The sequence below is a fragment of the Sceloporus occidentalis genome, unplaced genomic scaffold (assembly GCF_023333645.1).
Source record: "Sceloporus occidentalis isolate IW3139 unplaced genomic scaffold, rSceOcc1.0.p SCAF_1, whole genome shotgun sequence".
Taxonomy (NCBI): domain Eukaryota; kingdom Metazoa; phylum Chordata; class Lepidosauria; order Squamata; family Phrynosomatidae; genus Sceloporus; species Sceloporus occidentalis.
Genome location: NW_028316981.1, coordinates 62908458 through 62920902, shown reverse-complemented (window position 1 = coordinate 62920902; position 12445 = coordinate 62908458). Strand labels below are relative to the sequence as shown.

Below are 12445 nucleotides of genomic sequence, written 5' to 3'. Positions count from 1 at the left end.
TAAGCAGACTACTATCCTAAGGGCAGAATGAAGCTAATAAACTCGGCTAGTGCATTATACACCTTCACAACACTTACATGTTTATTCCTGTCAAGTTATGAGAAATACAGAATGTATAAAGAACTAGCCTCTTCTGCCTTCTCCTTACTGGGAAAACAGAATAAGGATTCTTGCCAACTACAATCTTCAGAAAAAGGAATCCTGTATGATCATTCCATTTAGATATACAAGGAACCAGAATAATATGTGTTAACACTTTCTAAAGTACAGTAGTACTGTAGACCGCCCACCAAATAATGTACTGGTTTTGTTACTTCTTGTGATAGGGTGTGCGTGCATGTTTAAGAATACTGTTTTAATTTTTGTGTCTTGTGAGAGTTCTGAACTGGGGAAAAAGGCAGGATAGAACGAGATGTAATAACTAAAAAATCTTTATAAGCATGATTTCTACTGCTACCAGGGAAAGACAACATAAGAGAAGAAAAAGAATGGACACTGCAAAACAATGAATTTGGTATACTCTGTTTTGAGTCTTTTATTACACAGAAATATAGAAGAGTCAGTATCGTTTTTGCCTTAGACTTGAAACCATTCCCACTTAGCATAGATTGTTTTATAAATACTTTGTATCACAGAACCGTTCTAGTTTTCTTCCTTAAGAAACATTTTGTTTGCTAACGGGAAGTTTAAGATATTCTCACATGTCTGACTTATTTGGGCCCATGAACAAAGATTTCCCACTAAATCCTGAAAGCTTTATATTTACATGGCTGAGGATGATTTAAACTGAGCCAAAATGATCCTGTTGTAATATTAAAGCCCTAAGAAAGGCAGCAGGTTGTATAGTTAACTCCTTTTGGGCAAAACCACTGCCCTAAAACTATGCAACCTACTACCTCTTCCTAGGAACCCACCATTTCTTCTGCAGCTCTTCCAAAAATAAACTAGTAGCTGTAACACACAATAATTTTTTAAAGAAATCAAAGGATGATATAGTACAAAATGCACATGGTAATTGTGAAGGTAAAACACTTAGTATAACATGACTGAATTAATAAAATAAATATTCATTTGCTTGTCACCTATCTATCATACAAAATTAAGGATTTTCCATGCACCAACCTAGAGACAAAGTAATGGTTACTTTTTAAAAATCCAACAGTTTAAACCAAATGACATGTATTTTCAGAAGGTATGCATCTGAAAAGATCCTGAAGCAATACATAAAACTCTTAAAGCTCAACCCATCTGCCACTGGAGAAAGTATTTCCTTCAGTGGAGTAACTGAAATGCCCTTTATCATTTTCCACATTTGCAGGAGTTGATAAAGAATGTGAGATTACATCCACGTGCACCTCGTGAAACAGGCAACCAGCTTTCTTCAATATGCAAGTTTCAGAAAACAACAATTATAGAAATCAGGACAGAACTGTGATAGATTTTAGTCTGACATAACATACTGAAAAAAAATAAAATAAAGAAGCATGTCATTACTATTCTTTTCAAATCAAGGACTATTCCATTAACAGAAGTTCAGTCAAGATTATTAACTCAGTAAGTAGAATATTGCAGAAATTTTACTCCTCAGGGAAGGCAATAGATTGTATAGTTATCTCCCGAAGAGGGCAAAATAACTGCCCTACAACTATACAATCTACTACCTCAACCTGATAAAGAGAAATCTGTTTAGAAGAGAATTCTAACCATGTTTAATTAGTCCTCTAAATGTCTACTTGCCTTTGGGATAGGCCCTGAGAACAATTCATTTAACAGAACTTTCTCCCTCATTTCTACCATGGATGGTGTGGGATAGGGCACTGCCATACTGGACAAGGGAAAATAAGTCAACATCAGGCATAGGCATCTTGTTCAAGCAAAGCTTGTTTCCACAAGATGTCTTCCTCAATTTGGAAGATTTCTCACTTCTCACAGCAATTCTCTGCACCACAGCCTACACCATTCAAGACACTCCTGAGTGAGTCTTTGTGGGGCAGATGGGGAGAGAGAATAGATGACAAAAAGATCTCTGCCCATAAGCTGTTTTCTGACCATAATGGTCAAGATCCCACACTTTGAATTTCATTCTTCTTACCAAGTTGGATGGTCTTATCCTAACACAAATCTTCCTAGTCAGCCAAACTCCAGCAACATAAAATAGAAAGATGTCAATGATGATTGTCTGCCTCTTTAGGAAAGACAGTAGACTGTATAGTTATCTCCCAGTGGTGGGTGTGACCCTAAAACTATACAACCTACTACCTCATCCCACAGTGCAGTATCTTCACTTTAGAAGTGGAGCGGGTCCTGCTGTTAAGGGACAAGTACCTCTTAAGTCTGATCATTTAAAGACTTCTTCTGAAAGCCTTTTTTCCTATATTGATAAAAGAGCTGTTTAGTCTTAATCACTTCTTTGGATGGGAAAAGCCAGTTGACTGCAAATGTTCACGAAAAGTATTATATACTTCAGTGAAGTATTCTTCATCTTGTTCCATGCTCAAATCTGAAAGGAGGAAGAAAAGTTAATCAAAAATCCTTTTAAATAAGACAAACATATATTTCAGTAGAAAAAGTCTTATATTACTATACAATTAGTACAATAAATTTATATGAAAGAATGTGGTTTGGGAGCATGTACTGCTTTTTATAAGATATCTGTTTGCTGTACTGAATGCCAATTTGCCAGTTGTCAACCTTCACATGCAAGTCTGAATACATAATGGCCAATACTTTTTTCTGCATCTCGAAGAGATAATACTAGCATTAGGTGAGGATGAATGCACTAGCTCTGCCCCTCTCTCCTGCCCTTTTGGCTCCCTCTATACATAGAGGGTCTGTCTGCAAAGGAGACCATCACTGTCTCTGAAGGTACTCCTTGAGAGTTTCGAACCCTGGAAGAAACAGGATTATTTTTTGCACAACTAAGGCGGGTTACACACCGACATTTAGTACGTAATGAATACGTACTAGGGTTAGGAAGGGGCGGTGCTTCCGCACCCCCCTAACCCTAGTATGTATTCTGTATGTACAATATGGCGGTGGCCATTCTACACAGCCGCCGCCATATTTACGTATCGGACGCTGTGCATCCGCACGTGTCATGGCGTCTATGACATCGCGAGTCCGCCCCTGGCGCCTTGCAACATCATAGAGGCGCCGCTTAAAGAAGCTCCATTTTGGAGCTTCTTTTTTGCTCCGTAACGGAGCCGCGCAGTTTGGCTGCAGCAGCTCCCTTATGGAGCAAACAGCGGCGGCGGCAGACCGCCTCAAAGAGGCGGTCTATAACCCGCCTTTGTTCCAAAACACACTGCAGAAATAATCCAATTTGAGACCACTTTAACTGCTCTGGCTCACTACTAGAATCCTGGGAACTGTGGTTTTGTGCCTAGCCTTCTCTGTCAGAGATGTCTGGTGCCATAATAAACTACAATTCCCAGGATTCCCTAGCACTGAGACAGGGCAGCTGTAGTGGTCTCAAACTTGATTATTTCTGCAGTGTGTTTTGGACCTAAGAAACATGAAGAAAGATTGGTTATAACAATAAATGTAAAGCTGCATAGCAAAAAACACGTAAGAGGTAAGCTGAACTGAAAATGAAGAATGCAAGTGAAAAAGAATTGTTAGTATTTTCAAATGTTGTGTTCACAAATCTGTCCATCAGGAAAAAGAAACATGTAGACCTCCATATTGATGGACTACAACTTCCACCGGCCCAAGCCAGCATAGCCAATGTTAAGGGATAATGGGAACTGCAGTCCAAAAACATATGGACAGTAATAACTTCTCATCCTTGCTATTCACTGAAATCAGTTGGACTCCCTATGAATTACTATTATTATTATTATTATTATTATTATGCATTATTTATAAAGTACTATACATTTATATAGTGCTGTACATACAATCAACTGAAAATAAAATAAAATAAACCTGCCTACGGCATACATTCTACAAAAAATAATTAAACATAATATATATTAATATTCAAACAATAAAATACAGCAAACAACAATTTAAAGTAAAAATTGGATAACAATCATGTAATGTCTGGGAATACTTCTCTGAACAGTTTTAAAGCTGGTTAAAGAGGTGATGAACTGTGTTCATGAGGGAAGGATGTTCCAGGAGTTAGGGAAAGCAAGTGAAAAGGCATGGATGTGGGACAGAGAAGTGAAAATCCTTGGCTGGTACAGCAGTCCTTGACTACAGTGGACCCTTGTTATATGCTGGGGTTTGGTTCCAAGATCCCCCGTCTATAACAAAATCCGTGTATGCTCAAGTCCCATTAAATATAATGACATAGCAAAATGGCGTCTCTTATAAAAAATGAAAAATCAAGGTTTGATTTTTGAAATTTATACTTTTTTTGAACATTTTCAAACTGTGTATGCTTGAATCCGTGTATAAAAAATCCATGTATAAGAAGGGCCGACTGTACCAGAATGGAGGGCATGAGTGGGAAGGTAAGGATAAAAAAGCTCTGATAAGTAAGGGGGGGGGGAACAGCCTGCGTAGGGCTTTTAAAGTCATCAACAGAGGTTTTTAATGTAAGGAAAGGGAGGGGGAGCCAATGGAGGGATGACAATAAAGGAGAAATATGACCAAAGCAATGAGCAGACATGATGGTTCGTGCAGCTGAACGCTGGATGGAAATTAAAGGGTGGAGGTGAGAAAGAGGAAGCCCCGCCAGAAGGGGGTTACAAAAATCCAGTCGTGAGATTACTAGGGCATGGACCAGCAACTTGGCAGTGGAGGCCAAAAGAAATGGTCAGAATTTAGCGATATTATAGAGAAAGAATCTGCATGCCTTGGCTATGGCCTGAATGGGGGATAAACAGGAAAAAAATCAGAAATGAAAACAAGTTTGCAGGCTTCCTGCACAAGTCGAATAGAAATATCATCAACAAGAATAGAAAAGGAATATGAAGTACGTGTATTTTCAGAACTCAGGGTTTTCATGTAAAGAAAAGCCGTTTGTGGATCTTCTATGGTGAAATTTGAACAGGATTATCAAGATGGCTCATTCAGATGGCTATCCACATTCTGAAAACCTTATTTAAAATTACTATAGGACTATATGCTGGAATGCAGTGGCTTTAGTGCTTCGTTATAACATACCAAATGAATTAAGCATACCACACTTGTTCTTTTACTAGAAACCAGAAGCCTCAGGATACCTAGAGCTTTTGAATACTAAAAATAATTTCCTTACTGATCTGGTAAATTATCTATCACAAGATTAAAGTAGCTCTCAACTCTTTTTCCCTGATCAAGGAAGCCAAGAATAAATTACCCCAATTTTTTTCTATTTGATCATCTTGCATCAGAGTGATACCAACAAACATAAAAAACAAACAATGTGGTACTCCCTTCTACCCACAGCTGAGGAAGAAACAAAGGGCCTGAACAGACAGGCCAAAATAAAGTTGCTTCGCGTAACTTTGAAGGTATGCTGTTTAAATGGCACACATACCTTAAGGGCCAGAAGCTGCACCAAAGCTTTGCTCCAGTCCTTAGGACGCATGCATCATTTAAACAGCACACTTCCAAAGTAACCAGAAGCAGCTTTATTTTGGCCTGTCTGTTCCGGCCCGAAGTTATTGGCCTTCTTCAGTAGCTTTTATTAGTTTACTATAATTATATTTGTCTTTTCTGGAGCCAGCCTCCTCAAAGAAAGAGGCCTGATATAAATTTCTAGATAAAATCTAACCATAACAACATCAGCACACATCAAGTCAGTGGTAACTCCTTGTAGGAAAGCCCAATGCTGTACACATCTTTTAAGAGAAACACTTAAAAATCTATTTTCCATAATCAATCATACTTATCTACTGAATAGTTACCTCTTGCTGAATATCTACATATTTAATAGTGGGTAAAAATCCAAGAGGGTATTTTCCCCACTGAGTAGACACTGTTGGGAGAACAGATTCCCCATTCCCTTGAAAGCCTTGGTACCTCACAAAATCAGCTCCAAAGGACTGGCTGATCCTCTGAAGCAGATCTGGAGATACAGAAAGAATGGAAGGGGGAAGGAGAAATCCACTTATGAGACACTGGATGACACCTCGTTTTTAATTCTACCTGTATAAACAGTGGCCTGATATCGAATTGCTTCTTAAGAGGAAGAGCAGACATGCGGAATGAGTAGAATTTATTTAAGGACTGATTTAACATTCAGTAACTGATTCAAAAAGACCACTGGATTTTTGCCTAGTGTAGGAAACATATGGCTTAGCAGATGCAAGTCATTAGCCCTAGTATATAATCAATGTTGAGGTACACTGAGGAGCAGGCCAACATCATTGGGAGAGTTACATGTTTCCCACCTCTGCAGGAGATAAAACTATTGACTTTTAGCTAATTATGCTAAACTTGTTTCTTCATGAAACAACTTATATATCACAGTTGGAAAGATAATCAGTCTGTTCATACTAAATACATATAAATAATGAAGATTAACCATGTGAGGAAAAAGTACTGTGAAATTTGTATCCAATGAACCCTTCTTACAAATAATGTGCCATTTCATGCCACTGCCTGAGATTATCTGACAAATTACCATATACAGTCACCCCTCCATTTTTGCGGACTTTGAATCTGCATCCGTTGCCCGTTTGCAGGCAGCAAATGGAGGGGTACAAAATGAGACGTGAACTGCCCTATAGGGCTTGAATAGCAGCAATTTTCCATTTTCACATCTGGAACAGATCCCCTACAAAAACAGAAAGGCAACTGTATGCAGTACTCAACTATAAATTGTGTATAAGTCAAGGGCAGGTTTGGGGGCCAAAATTATGGATTTTGATATGACCTGTGGACAAATCGAGGGTAAAATTTAGGGATATGTAACAAACGAAAACAATAGCAAGGAACTTACAAAATCCCAGCAGATGTAACTGTGCTCACCCTAAAGGCTGGCTGGATGAGAGAGTGGTGTGTGTGTGTCAGTGCTTCCAGGAAAAACTGCACTCTTGCCTTTCACCAGGGGGTGGTCCCTTTTTTAATAAGAGTTAAAGTACAATACTTACATTGTTCTGTGGATAAGTGGACTCATGTTTTTGGGGTCAATTTTTTAAATAACATTTCTAGACTTACACATATACAGTAATCAAATGTGGTACTTCTTCAGGTACAAGTCTTAACTAAGACAAGCTCCAGCTCAAAGACAGAGAGATTTATCTACCCACATTTTGGCTTTCCTGCAATGCTATAGTCAACTCTTCACATCCACTGGGGTTTTAGCCCCAGGACTCTACCCCGCCATGGATACCAAAATCCATGGATGCTCAAGTACCATTATATAGAATGCCACAATGAAATGGGGTGTCTGATATAAAACATCAAAATCAAGGTTTCCTTTTTGGAATTTGTATCTTTTTGAAATATTTTCAAGGCATGGTGGTTAAATCTGTGGATATGGGGGCCGACTGTAGTACAATGCCCTGGTACTTGCAAAAGCCCATCCTGCAACAACCTGAGAGAAATAGGATTTGTGCCAATTCATGGCAGGCGTCAGCACCCTAAAACCTGGACTAAATCTGAGTTGGCACATTATTTTACTCTAATTAAAAGCAAGGGTAGCCACTTGAGACACAGCTGGTCTTTCAAAGCTTTGCCCTGTTAGCAGTAGCTATGTTAGCACTAGCATCTTCTAAAATACACATACCAAAGATTTAATATTTAATGACCTAATTGCTGATCACCTTTTCATTTCAAGAAACTCAGAACAGGACTGACACTTTCTCCACATGTTCAGCCTGAGAGATTGACCTGTATGAAGGACACTATTCAACGTCATGAAGAGATAAATTTTTCTAAAATTTTGGTATAACACTCAAAATTTAAGCGTATTAAAAGCAACCAAGCAATGTACTTTTTTGTTGTGATGTAGCACTACAGGATGCAATCAGGGGATATAAAATATGCATAAACAGTTCCATAATGTTTATCAATTCCATCAATAAACTCAGTTTTATTTATTTAACATCAATCCTATCAGTCTGTTATTTGACGTAATCCCTAATCTAACACCTTGTCAATGAAATGAATCAGACTTAACCACACCAACCTGAACAAGTTGCTTTGGCAAAAAAAAGGCACTGCTTGTGTCCTTAACACTGAGACACTTCAGTCCACAAGACTGCCTCCTGAAGAGAATTACACTCTTTCAAGTGTCTCTCATCACTTCAAACTAAGATCCCACTTTCCTACACATGAGACAACCTAAGAAGCTTGGTGAACTGATTAAGAGAACCAACACTGCCAGAGTTCAATTGTGCTTTAAAAGCAAACAAAAAATTGTTTCCCAAGTACAGTACTTTCCTTTACCATCTTCAAGTATGGCCAGCACATCTGTGGCTAAGATTTTTCTCCTTTCTCTTCTGCAAAGAAACAGATGTTATCACAGCCTTCAGTCTTCAAATGGAAGCTAAAATGTTATGAGTCACATATATGTATTTTATATGTCTCAAGGAAAACAACAAACCGGCAAATCAGGAACTGCATGAAGGAGATCAGATGTTATTCCCAAATCGTAAAGTCATTTGCTTAAAGCAGCGGTCCCCAAACTGTGCCCTTTAAGAGATTTTGGACTTCAGCTCCCAGAATCCCAGGCTACTGGCCAACATGGCTGAGGCTTCTGGGAGCTGAAGTCCAAAATTCTCTTAAAGGGCACAATTTGGGGACCACCGGCTTAAAGCTTTAGCACTCTGGCATCAATCATAATTTGAATCTGAAGGCTAAAAACGTGTCAGTGATGGCAACTCCCCATTCTTCACCCATTCAAGTCACAATTCAACTAAAGTGCTAAAACAGCGGGCGACTAAAGCAATGTGTGTGCTATGAAGAAAGGCAGCTCCATCAACTCTGCAGGAAGGAGGCATGCCTCCACTCCCACAGCCTTTAAGGGGGGAAAGTGAACTCTGCTTTGTAAGAGAGCTTGGTGACCAGGTGTCACAAGACCCCAAGGGAGGACAAGGCACCGCGAAATGTAGGACATTCAAGGAAGGAAAAATAAAAAATGGAAGGCGTTGCAAAACAAGAACTAGAAGTATACAGCCATCCTTCCAAGCCATGCTCAGCAGGGAAGAGATTGTGGAGACTCCTCCTGGACAGAAGGCTGAAACGTATGACAGCAAGGGCTGTTTGACAGTGGAAGGCACTCCCTTGGAGAGCGGTGGAGTCTCCTTCCTTGGAGGCCTTTCAACAGAGGGAAGAAGCAGCTGCTGGCTCTACTGCTACTTGGGCCTCTGCCTTCCAAGTGCCTTCTAAGAAGCAGAGCCCTCCCTCCAGTCCATCTGGTGCCATCCGGCCATGGAGGGAGAGATGCAGGCCCAGCTCCATCAGGCCTGGACTAAAGGAGGAAGAACAGCCTTTCCTCTTTGCCATCTGACACCATCCGGCCTCAGAGGGAGAGAAAGGCCTCTCAGCTCCACCAGGCCTGGCCTGAACTAAGAAGCAGAGCCCTCCCTCCAGTCCATCTGCCTTGGTCCAGGCCTCAGAGGGAGAAGAACTGCTGGACCTGATCCCCTTCCCCACCACCATCCCTTTCTCCTTTTGTGTCGGGTCTTTTTAGACTGTAAGCCTGAGGGCAGGGAACCATCTAAATAATAGTAATAATAATAATAATAGGCCTCTCTGAGAGCGGGGTATAAATACCGCAAATAAAATAAATGCCAATCTGCCCCTGGGGATGCTTTGCTTGAGAGTTCCTGCATGGCAGGAAGGGGTCTGGACCGGGTGGCCCCTGAGGCCTCTACGAGAGAGAAGACCTACAGGACCCTCCCTCCCTCCCTGGCCTCGAAGGGAGAGGAGCAGCAGCATCTGCGGGGCCTAATCTCTTCTAGGCCTCCAATCCCCGGACAGGAGGCTGGAATGGAGGACAGGGCCAAGGGAAGGAGGGCGACCTGGCCACGCGGGCCAAGAGGCGAGGCGAGGAAGAGGCGCCCAACGGAGACAGAGAGAGAGAGAGAGCGCCCTCCTAGGCCTCCGAAGCCGAGTCTCTGCTGAAGAAAGGCCTCGGCCTGCCGAGTCCGGAAGAGAGCGCGGGAAGGAAGAGAGGAAGGGGCCGCCGCGCCTCGTGGCCGGGGAGCCCCTTGCCAAGAAGGTGTCCGCCTCCCATCATCGCCGCCGCCGCCTCCCTCGTTCCTCCCTCCTTCCGGCCTCCGCTTAGAAGCGCCCTGCAAAGCCGAGGCCTCTCCCTTTCTCTCACCTCCTCTGCGAGGCCGAACCATCAACGAGGCCAACGCCTCGCGAGACACCGGCGCGCGAGACTTGGAGAGGGCGCGAGAAGGAAGGAAGCAACGGCTGCGCCGGCAGTGGGCGGGAAGAAAGAGAAGGGGCTGGAGCCTGTGCGCATGCGCAGATCTCGAGAACTAAGAGACTGGGCACAGCTTCTTGTGCCCCCTCCTTCTGAATTTCGAGCATGAGAAAGTGGGCGGGGCTTCTTGGCCCCTCCTCCTTATGGCTCGCGAGCCCCCTCTGCAGCACCCCCCACCCGCCCCATTCCCTTTCCCTTCCTCACCACTAAGGTCTCTCTTTTTCGCTCACACTTTTTCGCTTGCCCATTCGCGAACTTGCTAGAGGAAGTGACGCACACCCAAGGCTCGGGCCTATCGGGAGGACGAATGAGGCCGGCTAACCAATCAGGCGCCATGTGGGCGGTGCTCCCGGAGGAGGGAGGGGGGCCTTCAGGTTTGTGAGGGAAGGCGCGGCGAAAGGAAAGGGGCGGGGGAGGGAGTGATGGGGAGGAGGATGTACGGTTGAAGAGGGAGAAGGCGGGAGGAGTCCGCGGAAGGGGGATTGTTTCCTCCCGGCCTTTCCCATTTCCCTCAGTCCCCCCCCAGCTAACCCGATGGTCTCTCCCAAAAGACCCTTCTATTCCCCTCCCTCCTGCCTCGAGACTCTCCGGCCATTACCTGGCGACCCAACCTTTCCCGCGCGTCCCAAAAAGGACCCGGATGGAGTCCTCTCAAGCGGCGGCGAGGACGAAAAGGGAGATGCTGCTGCTGCTGCTGCTCCTGCAGCACCGCTACCGCCTTTCGCCGCGTTGCATCACGGGAAAAAGGGAAAGCGGAAAAAAGAAGGAACCGCTCTCGCTCGCTCCTCCCCACAAAGAAAGAAGAGGGAAGCCCCGCCTCTCGCACAATGACCTGTCTGTCACCCGCCTCTCCCGGCAGCTATTGGAGCAGGCGCCACAGAGTCCCGCCCCCAGAGGTAGAGCCTGTTCTCTGATTGGACAACCTCCAATGTCGGTCTGTGGTTCTCCCCGCCTCAAACTGAGGGCTTGGTCTCCGCCTGCCTCCTTCGTTTCCTTCTCGGCGGGAGAGGCGTCGGCGGCCTGCCTTGTCTGCGGCTGAGGCGGGCACTTAATCTCCCGAGTCTCACAGAAGCGCCGCCCGGGGAAGCGGAGGCTTCCATGGCCGGCGTCCGTAGTCTTTTGTGGGTTTTTCGGGCCACGTTCTTGCAGAGTTTCTTCCTGGCGTTTCGCCCCACTCTCTGAAGAGGAAGACACTCTTCCAGAGCACGGCCACATCTAGCCCGAAAAGCCCCACAAAAGGCCGCTGGGCTGAAGAAAGGTGCTAAGAACACACTGTGCCAGGGTGGCCACAGGTCGGAAAAGGAGGCACGCCAGGACGAGTCTAGGAAGCGGAGGTGAAGAGCGCGGCGGGCGAGTGGCAGTGGGCGACCCAGTCCACTTCGGGTGTGGCTTCACTCCACTCTTGCTAAACTGGTGCAGATTGGCCCACCCTTCTCCACAATGCCTGCGGGGGATCTTGGCTGTAGCATCAGACTGTCGTGTCTGAATCTTGTGTGCCTTCCAGTCCCTTCCGACTTAGGGTTTTCTTGGTACGATTCGTCCAGAGAGGGTTTCCCCTGAGGAGGCTGAGAGAGTGTGACTTCTGGCCCAAGGTCGCCCTCTGGGTTTCCCTGGCTGAGCTGGGAGTCACAGGCAGCGCTCCAACCACCGCCAGACGCTGGCTCTTCAGCACACTCTCCTGCGTTTCACGGGGGAAAACAAACTCTGGGTTGCATAGGTTTCTCTTAGGCAAGGAAGACTCTCAAATATAGTCTGTCATATTTCGTCTCACGTTCATTGGTCGCCTCCTGACTAATAATAATAAAACCTATTTATATCCCACCCCTCTTCAAAATGCAATCAGGGTGGCTTACAAAGATTAAAATATAAATCCCCAACCCCCCAATAGTATTAAACAATGTAAGAATTAAAACATACTTTAAAATTTCACAATAACAATAGACTGTGACTAAGGTGAGGTTGGAGATCAGCAGTTAGATTTCTTCCAGTGGCTGGGGAGCTATTGAGGAAAGGCACTAGTACTAACTAGGGCAGGCCCTTCTTATCTTCCAATATCGGGTGGGATCTGGGGCCTTTAAAGTATTTAAACCTGAAGCTGTTGTTGTTGTTGTTGCCAGCTGCCCTCCA

The 12445-nt window shown here is 44.1% G+C and overlaps 1 long non-coding RNA gene across 3 annotated transcripts; it reads right to left on the bottom strand.

Annotated features, from left to right (window-relative positions):
* Nucleotides 1-510: 510 nt before the first annotated feature.
* On the bottom strand, nucleotides 511-10969 carry LOC149321487 (uncharacterized). 3 transcript variants are annotated; one of them, XR_016281062.1, is made up of 2 exons: nucleotides 10917-10969; nucleotides 511-2500 (listed from the first exon to the last, which is right to left on the bottom strand). It is a non-coding gene; the product is annotated as an uncharacterized LOC149321487 (long non-coding RNA). The 3 variants fall into 3 exon arrangements; XR_016281060.1 differs by lacking the exon at nucleotides 10917-10969 and adding an exon at nucleotides 10211-10301; XR_016281061.1 differs by lacking the exon at nucleotides 10917-10969 and adding an exon at nucleotides 5841-6192.
* Between the last annotated feature and the right edge of the window lie 1476 nt (nucleotides 10970-12445).